The sequence below is a fragment of the Mustela nivalis genome (assembly GCF_964662115.1).
Source record: "Mustela nivalis genome assembly, chromosome: 16".
Lineage (NCBI taxonomy): Eukaryota > Metazoa > Chordata > Mammalia > Carnivora > Mustelidae > Mustela > Mustela nivalis.
The window spans coordinates 19611738-19632211 of record NC_139035.1 but is presented as its reverse complement, the minus strand read 5'-3'; the positions used below and the strand labels follow the sequence as shown (position 1 = coordinate 19632211).

At 36.6% G+C, this 20474-nt stretch overlaps 1 protein-coding gene across 1 annotated transcript in view; it reads right to left on the bottom strand.

Moving 5' to 3' along the window:
* TSEN15 (tRNA splicing endonuclease subunit 15) overlaps positions 1-20474 on the bottom strand; it is a 35316-nt gene that overhangs the window by 11335 nt on the left and 3507 nt on the right. The window lies entirely within an intron of this gene.

Below are 20474 nucleotides of genomic sequence, written 5' to 3'. Positions count from 1 at the left end.
CAGCGGACGCATCCACTGACTGATGAATAGATAAAAGATAAAAGATGCGTGTGTGTGCAGGCAGCAACCTCTTCGACCTCAGCCGCAGCAACATCTTCCTAGGAACATCGCCAAAGGCAAGGGAAGCAAGGGCAAAAATGAACTATTGGGATTTCATCAAGATCAAAAGCTTTTGCACAGCAAAGGAAACAGTTAACAAAATCAAAAGACAACTGAAAGAATGGGAGAAGATATTTGCAAATGACATATCAGATAAAGGACTAGTGTCCAAAATCTATAAAGAACTTAGCAAACTCAACACCCAAAGAACAAATAATCCAATCAAGAAATGGGCAGAGGACATGAACAGACATTTCTGCAAAGAAGACATCCAGATGGCCAACAGACACATGAAAAAGTGCTCCATATCACTCGGCATCAGGGAAATACAAATCAAAACCACAATGAGATATCACCTCACACCAGTCAGAATGGCTAAAATCAACAAGTCAGGAAATGACAGATGCTGGTGAGGATGCGGAGAAAGGGGAACCCTCCTATACTGTTGGTGGGAATGCAAGCTGGTGCAGCCACTCTGGAAAACAGCATGGAGGTTCCTCAAAATGTTGAAAATAGAACTGCCCTATGACCCAGCAATTGCACTACTGGGTATTTACCCTAAAGATACAAACGTAGTGATCCAAAGGGGCATGTGCACCCGAATGTTTATAGCAGCAATGTCCACAATAGCCAAATTATGGAAAGAACCTAGATGTCCATCAACAGATGAATGGATCAAGAAGATTTGGTATATATACACAATGGAATACTATGCAGCCATCAAAAGAAATGAAATCTTGCCATTTGCGACAACATGGATGGAACTAGGGCGTATCATGCTTAGCGAAATAAGTCAAGCAGAGAAAGACAACTATCATATGATCTCCCTGATATGAGGAAGTGGTGATGCAACATGGGGGCTTAAGTAGGTAGAAGAAGAATCAATGAAACAAGATGGAATTGGGAGGGAGACAAACCATAAGTGACTCTTAATCTCACAAAACAAACTGAGAGTGGCTGGGGGGAGGGGGTTTGGGAGAAGGGGGTGGGATTATGGACATTGGGGAGGGTATGTGCTTTGGTGAGTGCTGTGAAGTGTATAAACTTGGTGATTCACAGACCTGTACCCCTGGGGATAAAAATATATGTTTATAAAAAATAAAAAATTAAAAAAAAAAAAGATGCGTGTGTGTAGATCGAAATATTATTCAGCCATAAAGAATGAAATCTGGCCATCTGCAACAACATGAATGGAGCTAGAGCATAAAATGCTAAGTGAAATAAGTTAGTCACAAAGGGGTGGTTTGGTGGTTCAGATGGTTAAGCATTTGCCTTCAGTTCAGGTCATGATCTCCAGGTCCTGGGATGGAGCCCCTCGTTGGGATCCCAACTGAGCAGGGAGTCTGCTTCTCCCTCTACCACCACCCCCCCCCCGCTTGTGCTCTCTCTCTCAAATGAATACAACCTTTATTTTTAAAAAAAAGTCAGAGAAAGATAAATACCATATGATTTCATTCATATGTGGAATTTAAGAGACAAAACAAACAAGCAAAGGAGAAGAAAAAAAAAGAGAGTGACAAACCAAGAAAACAGATTCTTAATTATTAAAAACTATGGTTACCAGAGGGGAGGGGTTGCAGGGCGGGCTAAACAGGTGATGGGGATTAAGGCATGCACTTGCTGTGATGAGCACTGCGAGCTGTATGCAAGTTTGAATCAGTATATTGTACAGCTGAAACTCATTTAGCACTGTATGGTAACTAACAGAAATTAAAGTTAAAAAAACTTAAAATTTTTTTTCTTTAAATATCTCTAACTGGCAGAGTATGACAAGGATAGGACACAGATGGAAGGAAAAAAACCCTATTAAGGCAACTTTTACATAGTTTCCATTTCTTAAGATCTGATATTGTTTAAATCAGAAACATACGTGTGTGTGTGTGCATGTATGTGGGTTTTTTCCTAAGGGAAACTAGGAATTCTAGTCCATCTACTAAACTTTAGGATAGAAATTTCCATCTCATTCATATTTGTTTCCAGAGTTTAATATAAACAGCAAAACATTTTCAAATTTACTTAAAACACCCATGTGGGAAACTAATGTTTGAAAATTAGCTCAGAGTTGTAAAAGGGGTTTTGTCTTCAGAGTTGAGGGAAATCACTGTCAAAAATGAAATGGAAGTTCCCATCTCAGAGCTCTGTTTATGCTATTTGGTTGCGTGTGGGGAAAACTACCAGTGAATTTTCTCAGTAATTACAGAAAAAAATAGTTTGTCTGCTTCTGTTACTGAAAGCACACTAAGGAAGGCTTACAAAGATTCTTGTTCAGGATCTCTTCTGGTCTATTTTTAACATATGTTTAAAGTAATGCCATCATCTTTCCCTATTCAAGACTTTCTTGTTTGTTTCCTTTATGGGACACTGATAAACTCCTAAAAATGCTTACTTTGCCTTTAAGTCAACAGATTGTGCTTTCTCAATCCAACAGAAAGAACACAACAAAAGGTTCCAAAATTCTACTTTTTAAAAAATCACACACAATTCTAAAGATGGCGAGAACAATGAAGCATCACTAAAATACTATAATCTCACTTTAACTTCTAATAAGCTTAAAGCTTGAAGTCTTAATTCAGAAACCTCATGTAAAATTTTTCAAAGTTCAGTTCTTTGGAAATATTTTGTAGAGATGCCTCATTACACAATCTAAAATAACTTAGATAATAAAAAAACTATTGATGGTTCATAACCGATAGAAATCCATACATGAAAAGCCTAACCTATGTATTCATAATAAGAAGTTCAGGTTCTCAAGTTTATTATTTCAAAGAAAAAACCTAAAGAAATCAGTAATAATCACAGTCATTGATCAGCAGTAACAGAAGTTAATGTTTATAACAGGTTTTCCTTCTCATAACTGTTCAGAGAGGAGCTCAACATACTGAACACAGAGTAATTCCTAAGTTTAATAAAACTCATTGAAAAAGCCTGAGGCAGAGGCGCCTGGGTGGCTCAATCAGTGAAGTGTCTGCCTTTGGCTTGGGTCGTGACCCTAGGGTCCTGGGATCGAGTCCCACATCGGGCTCCTTGCTTGTCGGGGAGCCTGCTGCTCCCTCTCCAACCCCTTCCCACCCCCGGGCTTGCGCTCTCTCTCTCAAATAAACAAATAAAAACTTACAAAAGAAAAGAAAAGAAGCCCGAAGCAAATCCATAGGTAACATTATCTGGCTACTGCCCTCCCTCCAAGCTATATAATATATCTTCCATAAATCTTAGCATTAATTTTTTGGTGACAATCCTGTAAGAGACTAATCTCTGAAGATTTGTACAGAGGACAAGCAAGTTGAAAACATTATTTTAAACTTAAATGTTGTTAAAATAAAATGTATCGTGGGTTAAAATTATTATTAATTTCAACCCACAGAAAGCAGTTATCTCCTTCTGTCCTTTTCAGTGTGACCAAACTGGTACATACTACAGACTCAGCAATGAAACAATTCTTGCCCTGCCTCATTATGAGATACTGGAACAGCACAAGAAAATGCAATGCAACTCTGAACACGATGCAAAATGAAATTGGTGCCCAAGGTACCAAAGAAGCCTTATTCAGCCACAGGCGCAATACTAAAGAAAAGTTTCAAGGATCATAGACCACTTCCTTGTGAATCCTGTCAGTGCCCTCCTAGTTAAAAAAGCTAAAGTTCCAGGGTTGAATTAGTGAATAATTAAGTGCCGGTGTGGCCATTCACCCCAGTGGGAAGTCGTTCTGCTAAAATAAACTGCAAGCCTTTTTTCTGAGGCTAAGAGAAAAAATGCTGTGTCAGTTGCAAGACACTGCTGGAACTGGGGGTTTCACCAGCAACAGATTTCCAACAGAGAGCACACATTTTGATACACAGGGAGACCAAATGATAGAAATTATTTTACCAGTTATTAGACTTTAGGCCTCCAGTAAAATAATGGTCATTAAATGCATTTGTAATAAAAAATATACTATTGGAAAGAAGAAATATATTTTGATTACAGGGAAGTAATGGAGTATCCTTCAAAAAAATATGCAGCACTTCAGGATTAAATCTTATAACTAAGAACATCTTAAAAAATGTCCTCAAGAGGTAACTCAGTTAGTTCTGGTAATCCTTACTCCACCATAAATATAAGTCCTTTCCCCAAGACACTAAGGAAAAGGAGGGCTGAAACGTGGTTACAGGGAGAGGTGGGGAGGACAGAGATGAAAAAGAATTCAACAAAAAGGTAAGGAAGCTATTCGGAGCCTTGGCGGAGTGCCTCCTCAGACCTGTGAGTGTTCTCTATCTGCAGATGCATATACAGTTACAGTGTAAAGTGTGGGAAGTAGTGATAAAATTTGCAAGTGGATGAACTCTGCAGACATCCTAATTTTCTTTTGAAACTCTTGGGAGGTTGCCTGTAGCATATCCTTATGTTCTTTAAAATGTTATTAAGCAAGTTTCTGCTGTAGGAACCGAGTAATCTAAGAAAGTTCACTCATTCATTCATTTATTCATTCATTCAACAAATACTTATTTAATACCAAGTACCAGGTACCAACCTAGACACTGGGACAACAGCAATGAAAAGAGCAAAGCTCCTGCTTTCACAGAGGTTATTTTCTAGTGGAGGAAGGAAGATAGGAAACAATCAGAGACAACGAAATATACAGGATACTGAGTAGCAATAAATGTGGTAAGTGTTATAAAGGAGGACTACTCCGCAGGCTGCAATTGTATAAGGAGTGAGATGATAACAGTTTACACCAGAGTAAAGAGTAAAGACAGTATAGCAGAAGTGGTGAGAAATGACAGATTTTGGATATACCTTTAAGAAAGAATGGGCAGAATTTATTGATGTATTAATTTGGGGTATGAGAACTGGGTGGACTAAAACTAGTAAGAGATTATATAGCCAGGTTATAGGATATAAACTTAATATACAAAAGTCAAGTGCTTTTTTATATACCAGTAATGAACAATTGTAATTTGCAATAAAAAAGACAACACTATTTACATTTACCTAAAAAAATGAAATACTTAGGCGTAAACCTAACAAAAATACACACAGGATCTGTAAAAGGAAAACTAAAAAACTCTGATGAAAAAAATCAAAGAAAATCTCAATAAACAGAAAGTCCATGATCCTGGATAGGAAGGCTCCATATTGTAATGATGCCAATTCTTCCCAATGAGATCTACAGATTCAACACAATCCTAACCAAAGTTCGTGGATATGGACAAACTGATTCTAAAGTTTATATGGGAAGGCAAAAGACCCAGAATAACACAATAGGGGAGAAGAACAAAGTAAGAGGACTGACTATACCCGAATTCCAGATTACAAAGCTAGTAATTAAGACCATGTTATACTGGTGAAGGAATAGACAAATAGGTTAATGGACAAGAACAGAGAGTCCCAAACTGACCCACACAAAGAGTCAACTGATCTTTGACAAAGGAGCAAAAATGGGTCAACAGAGAGAATAGTCTTTTCAACAAATGGTGCTGGAACAACCAAATATAAGCATAAAAAAAATGAATCTAGACATACTCCTTACACTTTTCACCAAAATTAACTCAAAGATGATCATAGATCTAAATGTAAAACACTAAATCATAAAACTTTTAGAAGATAACATAGGGGAGAATCTAAGTGCCCTTGGATGATGAGTTTTTATTTTTTATTTTTATTATTATTTTGTTAGAGATTTTATTTATTTATTTGACAGAGACAGACACCAGAGAGAGGGAACACAAGCAGAGGGAGCTGGAGAGGGAGAAGCAGGCTTTCCGTAGAGCAGGGAGCCCAATGCAGGGCTTGATCCCAGGATTCTGGGACCACGACCTGGGCATAAGGCAGTCGCTTAACAAATGAGCCACCCAGGCACCCCCACTCTGAAGTTTTTAGGTTCAACACCAAAAGTGTGATACACAAAAGAAAAAATTTAGCTGGACTCCACTAAAATTAAAAACTTCTGTTCTGCAAAAGACATTAATACGAGAGAGGGAGAAAATATTTGCAAAACACATATTTGATAAAAGGACTTGTATCCAAAAATATATAAATACTTAAAACACAACAAAATGAAAAAAAAAATCCAGCACAAATAAAAAAATGGGCAAAAGATCTGAACAGTCACCTCACTGAAGAAGATATACAGATGGCACATAAACATATGAAAAGATGCTCAACATCATATGTCATTAGGAAACAGCAAATTAAAAAAAATGAGATACTGCTTATGCACCTATTAGCAAAGCTAAAACTCAAAAAACTAATAATGCACGGTAATAAGGATACACATCGCTAAGTAGAAGAAGCCAAGGCTACACATTGTACGATGTCAACTATACAACATTCTGGAAAAGGCAAAACCATACAGAAAGTTAAAAGTTAGGGGCTGCTGGGGGTTCAGGGTAGGAGCAAAGGGATGAATACATGGGGCATAGGGGCTTTTTTAGGTAGTGAAACTATTCTGTATGTCATGGTGGATACATGACATTATAAACCTGTCAAAATCAATAGATTGTACCATAAAGAATGAACCCTAATGTAAACTACACACTTTAGTTAAAACAATGTATCAATATTGGTTCATTAATTATAACAAATGTACCACACTAATTCAAGAGGTTAACAATAACACTAATCAACACTAAAAACAGTGTTGGGTTGGGGCTTGTGTGGGAAATCTTTGTACTATCTGCTCAATTGTTCCATAAACGCAAAATTATTCTCAAAAGTAAAGTCCTCCTATACAGAAAATGACTCCAAGGGTTTTGGCCCGAGTTTCAGAATGAATAGAGTTGCCACTGATGGACATGGGGGAAACCGCAGAAGGACCAGTTTAGGGTGCAAATCGAGAGTTCTTTTTGGACACGTTAGAGATACCTTTTAGATTCCAGTGGAGAGGTCAAATAGGCAGTCAAATAGGAGTCTTAGGTTCAAGGAGAAGCTGAGGTAGAGAAAAAAATTTGGGGGTCCTCAATACATCGATGATATTTAAAACCATGAAACCAGATGAGGCTGTCTAGGGACGACGAAGAACAGAAAAAAGCTCAGAGATCTAGTGAACTTTTAACATTTAGAAGCTAGAAACCTGAAAATGTTCAGCAAAGGAAGGAGACAAATAAATGGCAAGTGCTGGAGATGGCTTAACCCCCTCAAATCCCTAAGTTATGCTTTTGCACTAATAGCTCATCATTTCCTAGATTCTCAGACATGTGTATTTTAATCAGAGTCTTTAGAGAAAATGGACACAAGCATTATGATTCTTAGTCTTCTCATTCACATAATTTCCCCACCTTTGTTTCAGGATGCCTGTGTCCCTCAAAGACATCCAAGGAGCAAAACTTTTCCTTTTTCTCTTGTCTTTTAATTCCTTAATCCATTCTGCTTCTCCTCATCTACTACTGCCTATGGGGATCGTTCTCCTGTTCCCATCTCTCTCTCTCTTTCCCATGCACGCATGCACACAATGCACCCCCCCCCCCCCGTTCTAGGGCTTTCTTACCAGCTGCACGCAGGTACTCCCCTTGCCATTACTAATACCCAGACATAATGAACAAATCTGCAGTTTTCAGGCTCTCTCAGTCCTCAATCCCTTGCTCTTGGTATTACTTCCTTCAGGAACATCCATTGCCATCCCCATTCCATATGGAACACCTACAGGTATTTCAAGCAACTTGTCCTGCAGGAACCGTTTTCAGTCTTCCCTACCTCCCATGCTACCAGCCAAGGTCAGATCTTCCCCTCTGCAGTCTTCCTCAGTGCCCTATACCTACCTCTCACTCCATTTACCATACTGGACATAAATGGCTGTCTCAGCTCTAGATGTGAGCATCCTGGGGGCAAGAACTGTGATGCTTTGTAAGTCCAGTCCCTTAAGTCAAGTACACAACAGCCACCCAGTAAATGAACAGGAAACCTAGAAAATACTGGAGTAATCTGCAATTTGCCTTTTTATCTACCTCTAAAACTAAAACATGCTTCTATTTTTGCCTCTAGATAGTCTATTATTTATATCTATTATATTTAATGCTTAAATAAAAAGTATAATTATATACATTTTTAACATTTTTCCTGAAAGGCATATTATTTTGGTGTAAGAACAATAAATAAAATTTTAATTTTCCCTACACCCCTCAGTGTTTTAAAATATGGGGTCTTTTTCTTTTCCCTATAAGAACAGTGATAGAACATTTAAAGATAAACAATTAGTCCATTTTTATTATCTGGCTTACTGCTGTGATAACACATGAACAGCTAATTATTTTAAAAGTAATCATGTTCTTTAAAAAGGGAAAATTACTATTAATAGCTTTTAAAGAGAATATTTAAAAGCTACATTAATTCTGACAAAGAAAATGAACTGCAGGGTTTTTGATTCGATGTAGGAAGAAGGGAAGGCATATTCTTTTGAAAACAATGGTGTGGGAGACAGGTTAATATGGCTTAGTAAGCTGGGCATCAGATTTTAAAAATTAGACTCATATGTGGAATTTAAGAAAGAAAACAGAGGAACATATGGAAAGGAGGAAAAGAAAAAAGGAGAGAAGAGCCATAAGTGACTTTTTTTTTAAAAAAGATTTTATTTGCTAGAGAAAGAGAAGGAGAGCATGAGCAGGGGGAGCAGCAGGCAGAAGGAGAAGCAGGCTCCCCACTGAGCAAGGAGCCCCATGCGGGACTTGATCCCAGGACCCTGGGATCATGACCAACTGAGCCACCCAGGCAACCTGCCATAAGTGACTCTTAATGACAGAAAACAAACAGGGTTGCTGGAGGGAGGTGGCTGGCGGTGGATGGGCTAGACGGGTGATGGGCACTAAGGAGGGCACTTGTGATGAGCACTGAGTGTTGCATGTAAGTGACAAATCACTGAATTCTACTCCTGAAACCAGTATTATACTATATATTCACTAAAAACTTTAAATTAAAAAAAAATCACAGACTAGGAATCCTAACTCTGGCTCTGACACTCATTTCTATGTGTAATGAACTGTTTTCACTTCTCTTACCACATAAATTAGCCTTAACTGTAGGATCATGAAACCAAATGACTGAAGTTCTTAGACTGTTGGCTTTATGGCTGCCAAACTAGCAGGTGACCAACCTGGCATACAGAATACTGAAGGCTTTTTCTAAGTCTCTAGAGTAATATTCAGATTGGAGGATGCTAAGAAAGAGAACATTCAGAAAAATTTTCTCTCAGATAAAAAGGCTGAGGGTACCCATTTTAGAGAGGTTATCAATCACCATAAATCAGAATAAATGCTACTCATTTGTGGGCGTAGGGGGATAAAACAGCAGCTGGAGAGGTTCCATCCTCACACAAGCTAGCCACTATCCTCTGGCACCAAGAGGAGAGGACTGTTTCTAATTTAGTCAGGTCTCAAAGGATGAAAGATTTATTCCTATTACTAAGCAAGAGATTATGATCCTTTGTAACACAAGAGATTTATAGATCATTAAAAAAAAAAAACAGTATCTTAACTGTGCATGGATTTCATAATTGCACAAAACACTTCACTCACTTTTTTTTTGAAACTTACAACATCTATAAATACAGATAAACTTAAAATATAGCAACTGTGGTTTTAGTTTTCAGCACATCTTTCACATATTACTGAAGAAACTAAATTGACAATGAAATTGAGAGATGACATGGGTTCTATTAAAAGAAAAAAGCTCACAGTTAAAAAAAAAACACAAAAAACCAAGGTGCCTGGCTGGCTCAGGCAGTAGAGCATGTGACCCTTGATGTCAGGGTTGTGAGTTCAACCCCCACACTGGACACAGAGGTTACTTAAAAAAAAAAACACACACACAGAAAAAAAATTTTTCTTCATAATTTTTTATTTATCCTTGTGTGAGTTACTTAAGACATTTTCCTATTTATGACTACCTATACTACTATTATAGAAACCTATCCTAATTTTGTTATGATATACTTCTCCCATTTAGGGACATTCAACAAATATCAATAACCAAAAAAAAGCTAATTAAACTATCTGAACATAAATTTGACTTCATTTGCTACCCTAGCACTGAAAAAGTCTTCTGGCTTTCATTAGGATTCCTCTGGTTGTCTCATCTTTAAATTCATCAGAGCTCTTTGATCTCAATGAATTTATTAATATGATTTTATACCACTGCTGTGTCTGGGGAAACTGTACTCATAACATTTACAGTCATTTACCAAACTTGCTACATGGATTCCTAGATTCACTTTAGTAAGAAATAATCTAGAGTACTTTCCATATGCATACACCATCCAAATATATAACTTAATATAGTATTTTAAAATGTAGGCTAAAAATCAATTTACATTAGCTTGCAGAAGTATTTTCAGATGAAAGAAAAAGGAGATATGTCCTTCCCTTTAAGAAACACAAACAACCTCTTACTCCATCAGCATAACTTTCCTACTAGATAGTCATATATGGGCTCTTTACCAAGTCTATTCTCCCACTGGAGATCAGCAATTAGTGTTAAATCAATATTTTCACAATGGACGATTATACACGAGATCTTCTGAGATTTGAAATATATGTCAAAGTGTTTTAACTATAAACATATATTATGTATAACTGCTTTACAGATATCACCAGTCACAAAACATCCTTTTGCTCAAAGTAATGCATTCACTCACTTCCATTCAAATACACATTCATCCTGCACTTTTGCCAGAAACTATGTAAATTAAATCAGGTCCAACGCCTGGAAAAACACATAGGAAATGGATACAAAAACTGTTTCGGCATTCTTAGAAATTTACACAGATAAATCATTACAGGCTGACTAGAAGGAGTCAGCAAGTATATATACACCATAAAATAAATAATGGAAAATATAAGCCATGTGAATATATATGCTACTCAGCCAGTCAGCAGTCAAACAGCAAGATAGCTACTGTAGTGACTTTGAGAGACACAAGGAAATGATTTATTGTCGTCACTGGGGAAATATTTTATAGCTAAGTGGTAGTTACCTACGCAAAGAATAGAGTTTAGTCCAGTTTTACAAACAACAAACTCCCAAAGTCAGGACTTGAATAAAGGAGAGAGCTACTACACTTTACATGCTGTATGTCTTTTGTAAATAACATGAGCTTTCAGCCCCAGCAAATTATCAATTTCTCTGGCTCTGATGTTTGTATACTACCCTGATTCCCTAATAATAAAAATGTTATTTAATGTTTTTGAAGGATACAGAGCATTAAAACACACACACACACATACACACACCCCATATATTAAGCAGCACAGAACAGATTTACTACTGGTATGTTCAGGTAGACTGTGCACTGTGTGACAAGTAAATTCTTTCTAACAATGAAGTACCAAAGTTGGCAGGTTATGTTTTAATATAAAATTAATATTCCCTATAATATATTATCATTCTCAACCACTCACTCTCCACCATGCTTTCCTGAGAGTCAAAGAGGGAAGTCAGCACCAAGAGGTCCTGGGAACAATATATGACCAAAGCCCTAATACTAATACTATGCATCTATGCTGCAGTCCGAGGTAGGTGAACTGGAATCTTGAGGCAGAACAATGGTGGTAACAAAGGTTAAAATCACCAGGAAATGCTAGGCATTAAATATCAATACTTACCAAGATTACACAGAGATACTATATGCCTACTGATCAAAGAACAGACCACCAGCTATATGATGGTCTTACTACTGTGATCAAATTAAATCTACCAACCCTCTGGTTTCGGCTGCCAATCTGCAGAAAAGGCAGAGGACAGAGAAACATGTTGCAATGCACCGCGAATGAGCAGTTGGCAGACCCAGAGTGAGGGAGAGTATGCAGGTTACACGGTCCAGGTTCTTTAACAGGAAAACTGTAAGGAAAACAAAGGGATAGATGCAGAAGCCATACATCAGGAGTTAGAGACTATTGGTCTGTGAGTCAAATCTGAATTTCCCTCTATTTTTTATAAATAAAGTTATAAGAACACAGCCACACCCATGTGTTTCTATACTGTCTATGGCTGCTTTCACACTAACATGGCCAAGCTGAGTTATGACAGAGACAAAATAGCCTGCAACACCAAAAATCTTAGCTATCCAGAGCTTTACAGAAAAGGTGTGCCAATCTCTGGTGCAGACTAATGGAGATTTATAAGATACCAAAAAAAAACTTTTTAATGTGCAAAAGTCTTGAGACACAAACAACTCCAAAAATTATTTGCAGAGATAAAGCTTATTTTAAATTTTATATGGAAAATAAAAGGACCTAGTATAGCCTCCCCAAAAACAATTTTGAAAAAGAATGAAGTTGGAGGACTTACATTACCTGATTTCAAGTCTTCCTACAAAGTTAGAGTAATCAAGACAGTATGACACAGACAACAGGACGGACATACAGATCAAGAATATAGACTAGAGAGTCCAGAAACAGACATACACAAATGGTCAAGTGATTTTCAGCAGAGGTGCTGCAGCAATTAAATTATGCTGGAACAACTGGACACGCATTTGCAAAAAGAAAAAAGAACCTTAACCCTCTTGGTTTACACCATATATAAATTTCAACTCACTAAATTAATTTTCAATTAATCACAGACCTAAAGGAAAAACAAGAACTGCAAAACTCTGAAAAGCAAATGTAGGAGCAAATTTTATGACTGTGGGTTAAGCACACATTTCTTACACAGAACACAAAAACTACAAACTGTAAAAGAAAAAATGATATATTGAAAATCAACCAAAATTAAAACCTGTTCTTCCAAAGAATTTAAACAAGTCACAGACTGGCAGAAAATATTATAAAAAGAATATTTGATAAAGGAATTGCATCTAGAACACACAAAGAACTCTTACAATTTATTAAGAACACAACATAATCTTTAAAACATAAGCAATAGATTTGAACTAATACTTGACCAAAGAAGAGGTACAGGTGGCAAATAGATACATTAAAAGTTGTTCAACATCATTAGTCATTAGGGAAATACAAAATTTAAAGTCATAATGAGATATCCCTACATATTTAACTGAATGACTGAAATTAAATAAATTGACCATTTAAAATGTTGCTGAGTTGTGCAGCAATTAGAACTTCTATACTTTGCTGGTGGGTACAGAAAATAGCAAAGTAGCTTTGGAAAACAGTGTGGCAGTTTCTTATAAAGTTAAAAATACATTTATCATATGAACTAGTTAGCTATTCAGTGTCTAAATATTCACTCAGGAGAACTGAAGGCACTTGTGTACACAAAGACCTAAAATGAATGTTTATAGCTTCCATCCATAAAAGCCCCAAACCAGAAACAATCCAAATGTCCAACCAGTGGTGACTGGTTAAACAGACTGTGGCAAATGCACACGATGGACTACTAGTAAGCAATAAAGAAGGGCACGATCTATGCAACAACACAGAAAACTCTCCAAAGCATCATGGTAAGGGGTAGAAACATGACACAAAGGCTATGATTCTATTGCTATGACACCCTGGAAAAGACAAAACTATAGGAATTGATGACAGAGGAGCATGAGGGAGTTTTGAGGAACTGTGTATTGGTTACATGACTATATAGATTCATTAAAAACTCACCTATTTCCTGAAAATAAGTGATTTTTACTATATAACTTTAACCTCAAAAAGCCTGACTTAACAAAAAAAGGCACACCCGGTTAAGTGTCTGCCTTTGGCTCAGATCATGATCCCAGGGTCCTAGGATTGAGCCCAATGTCAGGCTCCCTGCTCAGCGAGGAGTCTGCTTCTCTCTCTCTCTCTCCCCTACCCCCTGCTTGTGCTCTCTCTTTCTCTCTCTCTCTCAAATAAATAATATCTTTCTTTTTTTAAGATTTTATTTATTTATTTGAGAGAGAGCATGAGAGAGAGACAGACTGCATGAGCACTGGGGAGAGGTAAGGGTAGAGGGTAGAGGGAGAAGCAAGCACCCTGCCATGCCAAGCAAGAAGCCCCATGCAGGACTCAACCCCAGGACCCTGGGATCATGACCTGAGTGGAAGGCAGACATTTAACCAACTGAGCCACCCAGGCACCCCTCAAATAAATAAAATCTTTTAAAAAAAGATACAACAAAATCACAAATAAACACATGGAAATTTTTACTATAAAAGTATGACTAACAGCTACTTTAAGGAAAAGAAAAACAGGGAAACAGAGGCTTATTCTTGGAACAAAGCCCATGGAAGGGGTTTGGGGATTACCAGAAAAGTTCTATTTCTTGACTTGATGGTGGTTACTAGGCTTCAAGATGTTTACCATATAACTCAATCTATACATTTTTATTGTGTGGTTTTCTGTATCTGTTTTTATATTACAATAAAAGGTTTAAGACGAGGGGCGCCTGGGTGGCTCAGTGGGTTAAAGCCTCTGCCTTCAGCTCAGGTCATGATCCCAGGGTACTGGGATACTGGGATTGAGCCCTTCATCGGGCTCTCTGCTCAGCAGGGAGCCTGCTTCCTCCCCTCTCTCTCTGCCTGCCTCTCTGCCTTCTTGTGATCTCTATCAAGTAAATAAGTAAAATCTTGAAAAAAAATTTTTAAGACAAGAAACAACATGTTGGCAAGGATGTGGGGAAAAGGGAATCCTTGTGCACTGCCCGTAGAAATGTAAATTGGTGCAGCTAGAATGGAAGACAGTACGGAGGTTCCTCAAAAAACTAAAAATAGAAATACCATATGATTCAGTAATTCCACTACTGGGTATTTACCCAAAGAAAATGAAAATACTAATTTGAAAAGATATATGCACCCCTATGTTTAATACAGCATTATTTATAATACCCAAGATATGGAGGCAACCCAAGTGTCCACCAGTAGATAAATGGATAATGATGCGGGGAGTGTGTGTGTGTGCATATATAATACATATATATGTATTATATATGTTGGAATATTATTCGGCCATAAAAAAGAATAAAATCTTGGTATTCATAATATGGGTGAACCTAGAAGATATTAAGGTAAGTAAAATAAGACGGAAAAAGATAAATACCATGATTTCACTTAAATGTGGAATCTAAAAAACAAAACAACAAACAAACAAAAACCCAGAAATAGATTTATAAATAAAGATCAAACTGGTGGTTCCTGGGGGGGGGGGGTGTTGGGGGGGATGGGCGAAATAGGTGAAGGGGATTAAGAGGTACAAACTTCCAGTAATAAAATAAATAAATCATGGGGGATGAAAAGTACAACATAGAGATTATAGTTAATTATAATTACTTTGTATGGTGACACATGGAAACTACACTTATTTTGAACATTTTGTAATGTATACAACTCTCGAATCACTATGTTGTGGCCCTGAAACTTAAATAATACTGTATGTTAACTATAGTTCAATAAAAAAAGATTTTAAAAACACCAATAGAAATAGAAACAGAACTTAATAGCTATGAGGCTTTGTTATCTACTATGAGACTCTGATATAACTCACTTAATCCTGCATAATCTTTTGGAAACAGTAGAGTATAAATAAGGATAAATTTTTAACCTCAGCTCTTTTATCTAATGTGAAAGTAGATAAGAGAAGTACCCTATAAACCATTCAGAATTTTAGTGCTGATGAAATGAGAGTACACTTAGGAACGTACTTTGAAATACTGTAACATTGTCTATAAAGGCAAAATACTCTTATAACCACGTGGAATCATCTACAGTATCACTCCCCTGCCTAAAGCCTTTCAGTGACACCATCCATGCAGCAGCAATTTTTGGTGTTCTTTGTGGAAAGCCAGGACTCAACAGCCATGCTTCAGGGGCAGGGAATTGTGTATACTGCACAGATTGTGCCTTGCACAAGACAGTCTGTTGTAAGTGGGTCTGAAATCCGGCTTATGCTGTTTACCAGGCCCTCAACTCTGGGGAAGAGACTTTTTTTGTATGTCTCCTTCTAATTCACTCAAAGGTACTCTCTGAGCTAGTTGTAGTCCTATTCAAAGATTCCTCCATAAACTAATACCTTCTTTTTCTCACACAATAACAATGTTAACCTGTCTGAAAAGCATCTGCATAGTTAAGACAAACCACGAATGAGCACATTTTATATTTCTATTGCCCTGATTATAAATGGATTTGAGCCATTTGAGTTCCTTTTCTGTGAACTGCCTGTTTCTATCCGTGTTTTTTGTTAGGTTGTTTTCCTTGAGACACAGAAGTTATTTAGGTACTATCAATTAATCTTTGTCAGGTATATGTCAGTAAATCTCTTCCTCTACTCTATGAAAACTTACATATTATGAAACTTTAAACTGACAACCTTTAGGGGAGCAATACAGTAATGACCAGTATAGAGGAAGGTGGAAATGCTTGAAGTCCCAGCCATTTCACCTCAAGATTTCCACCTTAGAGAAACTGTCATGCATGAGAACAAAGATATACTTACAAGGCTATTCATTATAGTATAATTTTTAATAGCAAAGCACTGAAAACAGTGATGGCCTTCATGATCTAGGTAAACTTTCCCACCTCATTTCCTATCCTTCCCTATTTTCTCATTTATGCATTAGCTGCCTTACCCAACATCATGGAGCACCAGCTCTGAACTAGACACCACGCTTACAAGCAGGCGATCGTGCTTAACTCCTTGCAGTTGTCCTGCTAAAACATGGTCTCTTACCATGTACAGGAGGTTTTTCCCGTCCTTCCTCTGAGTCCTGCTACAACCTTCTATAAAGTACTTATCAGTACTCCATTATCCCTGTTATTCAATTACCTAACAATAAAATAAGTGGAGGCAGTCCCAAATTACACTTCATTAAGTCTCAGAACAAAGAAGAATTCTGTTTTTATTAGATCCCATCCAACAGTTACCAAAAAATAAAATAAAACTCATTTTCCAAACCAACATTTAGTGCTAGAACACCATTTTCAAGAGGCTGTCTAAAATACTATATGATCCCATTTATATCCAGAATCTTAAAAAAAATTTTCATAGATACAGAGAACAGATCAGTGATTGTCAGAGGCAGGGGGCAGGGAGTGTGTAAAATGGATTAAAGGAGTTAAAAGGCCAAAACTTCCAGTTATAATACAAGTAAATTATGGCGATATAATGTACAGCATGGCAACTAGAGTTAGTAACACTGTACTGCATATTTGAAAGTGACTAAGAAAGTAGATCTTAAATGTTATCACAATAAAACAAATTCTGTAACTATGTATGGTGACAGATCTTAACTAGGCTTCTTGTGTTGACCATTTTGCAATATATTCAAATACCAAATCATTATGCTGTACACCCGAAACCTAATATAATGTCATATGTCATTTATACCAAAAAGGGAACTGTCTTGATCAACATGGTATCCCCAGCACTTAGATCACTACCTGACACATAATAGTCACTCAGCAAATATTTGGTAAGTAAAAACTAAAAAGCCTCAACAATATCACCTGACAAAAATGCTGCTTAAAAGTGAACACAGTGATTTATTTTTATAGATGATTTATTATTGAATAAAGAAAGCAGTAAGCTTTCTTATATAAAACATTTTATTTTTATACGAGCCTCTCTCTCTCTCTCTCTATATATATGTATATGTATATATTTATTTGTAGTGAGCTACCCTCACAAGGTCCTACCCAAATATTTTTAGAACATAAATTTCTTCCCAATGCAAGGTTACCAAAGATTCAAAGTTAACCATTTTCTTTGAGTTACTAATGAAGAAAAATTCCTATATTAACAACAAATGTCTGAAATCACAGCATTACTGTTAGATATATGACACTTTATATACAAAATATGCATGGAGGTAAAAATAGATAAAAGTATGCCTATTACCTAAAATATCACTCCTGTTAAAGACTGAGGAATAAAATCAAACACACACTCTCTCATTCACACACACACAAAATCTTTATTTGTTAAAAAGTTATTTGTATACTTTGAATTGAGAAAATTTTATGCCACAAAAGGCATAATAAACCTAGTGGGTATTGGGCCTCATTTGTGCTATTTTCTACATTACTATTCTACTGCATAATGTAAGTATAAATATTTATATAAAAACCAAAACACAAAGGCTTAAGCCATCTGGGTTATTAAACCCAAGAGGGTAAAAATGGCTTACTAAATTATCCTCCCAACTAATTCTATTTAAAGAGGAAAACAAGCTTTATGTAATAAAGCTAGAAAATCAATAATCACTAGTTAGAAAAAACTAGAATGTAACAGGACTCAGACTGTACCTCTAGACTTATGAAAATCATTTTGATTCAAACAGACTATTGATTTTAATTTTTAGGACTAAATTCAGGTTAATTCCCAATGGTGGTTCCTTGTTCAAACAAATAGCAAACAATAATAAGTATTTGTTGTAGTAACTAAAAGACACATAGGGGGAGTTTTAATGAATGAATTATTAAGTCTTTTAAATAGAGAGGCTTGGAAATCATGCTAGCAAAAAACAGAAAGTATCAGTGATCAAATTTGATGTCAACTCCATCAACTATTTATGATTCTGAAACACAGAAAAATCTCACAGTAAACACCCTGTCATAGCCTGACATATTGAAAACAAAAAATTCTTATAATGAATTATACAAAATTGTGCCAAAATGTTACTAGAAATCTAAAAATTAGTTTACTGTAGTTTTATAGAATACACTAATGAAAATAGCCAACTATGGTAGCTTTGATTTGCAAAGGATCTTACATATTATCCACTGACAATCTAAATCCTTCACTGAAGGACAAAGAAACTGAAACCCAGAGAAATTAGGTGTGTCATCAATGATCAAAATGTTAAGTGTCAGTGCCAAGACCAGAACCCAGGTCTTAAGGCTCAGTCCGGTGCTCTTTTATGTCAATCACAGTGAACAAGAAAAACAAAGGTATTCATCAAAGCCCTTTATGTCGGAATTTAAGGTACTCTGCCCTCTTGTAAATGCATATACCCAGCCAAATATAACCATGTTTTCACCTGTCCTTTTTTCCTGCCTCACTATCTCTGAAGTTGAGATCCTCTTCCTTTAGCTCAATATTAATCTTTTCAACTATTTTCTGGAATCCAGCCCTCCCCATCTCTCCATCAATAATTACTTTTATTCCTCTGTTTCCCGCCTTTCTAAATGACAGTCCACAGGGCAGCTGGCTTCCCTCAAAACAAGAAAGTGAGAGAGACTGTCCAAAACAGAAGCCATAGTCTTTTGTAATGTCATCTTAGAAGGAACATCCCATCATTTTTGTCTCATTTTATTTGTTAAAAGCAAGTCAGCGAGTACAGACACACTTAAGGAAGGGGAATGACACAAGGGTAGGACTACCAGGAGGTCACAGTCCAAGAAGTCATCTTAGAGGCTGCGTGCTACAGCTGCTGAAGAAGAAAAGCAGAAAGGGAGATTTGGTAGCTAGATGCCAGGAATATCAGGACGACTTCTGAAGCAGGAATTAAGAAAATGTGCTAGTGGCATAAGGACAGATACACTGACTAATGGAATATGAAGAGAGCCCAGAAACAAGTCAATGCATAGATGGAGCTTTGGAAAATGACAGAGGTGATATGTTAGATGATGTGGAAAGGGGAGACTACTCAGCAAACGTAAGTAGGAAAAAAATGGTTATCCACATGAAAACAAGGTCCCTAACCTTCCTCTCACGCCGTTAAAAAAAAGAAAAAAACACTTCAAAACTCTTAGTGAAAATTTGGGTGATTTTTTTTTAGACCTTTAGATAGGAAATATTTCTTAACCTAGACTCAAAGACACTGATTGTAAGAAATGTATGAATATGCTTACAGTCAAACTAAGAACTGTTATTCATCAAAAAATACCTGAAAACAGATTTAAGAACTGGGAAACACAACCAAAAGGACTATCGTCAAGGATATATAAAGATCTCCTATAAGTCAGTGAGAAAACTACAAACAACCCAATTTTTAAAGGATATGAATGGGAATTTCTCAAGAGAGGAAATGATAAATATATAAAGAGATGTTCAATATATCAGAGATCAGGAAAAATACAAATTAAGACTACCATGAGATAACCCATTCAACTAACAAAAACTTTAAAGTCTGACAATTTGAAATGTCAGAAACAATACAGCTCCAAGAGATGCTGCTTACACTGCAGGTGGAAAGTAAAGTGAAGGAACCACTTTGGAAAATAATTTGAAATTATCCCCTAAAGTCGAACATTAGCACCTCTCCATTAACAGGCAAGTGGATGTAAAAACTAGGGTACAATCACACGATGGAATGTGATACAGCAGCGAAAACCAAACATGCAACAATGGATAAATCTCAGCGATATAATATTGAGTATATAAAGTCAGTGTCAAAAGATTATATGCTCTTTATAAAGTAAAAAAGATCTAAAATAAAAAAATTCCCAATGGCTATGGGATCAGGATGATTACCTCAGGACAGTGGAAGTAAAGAAGGAGGAGACCCGTTCAGTTAGACACAAGTTACTGCCAAGAATCTAATTTCGT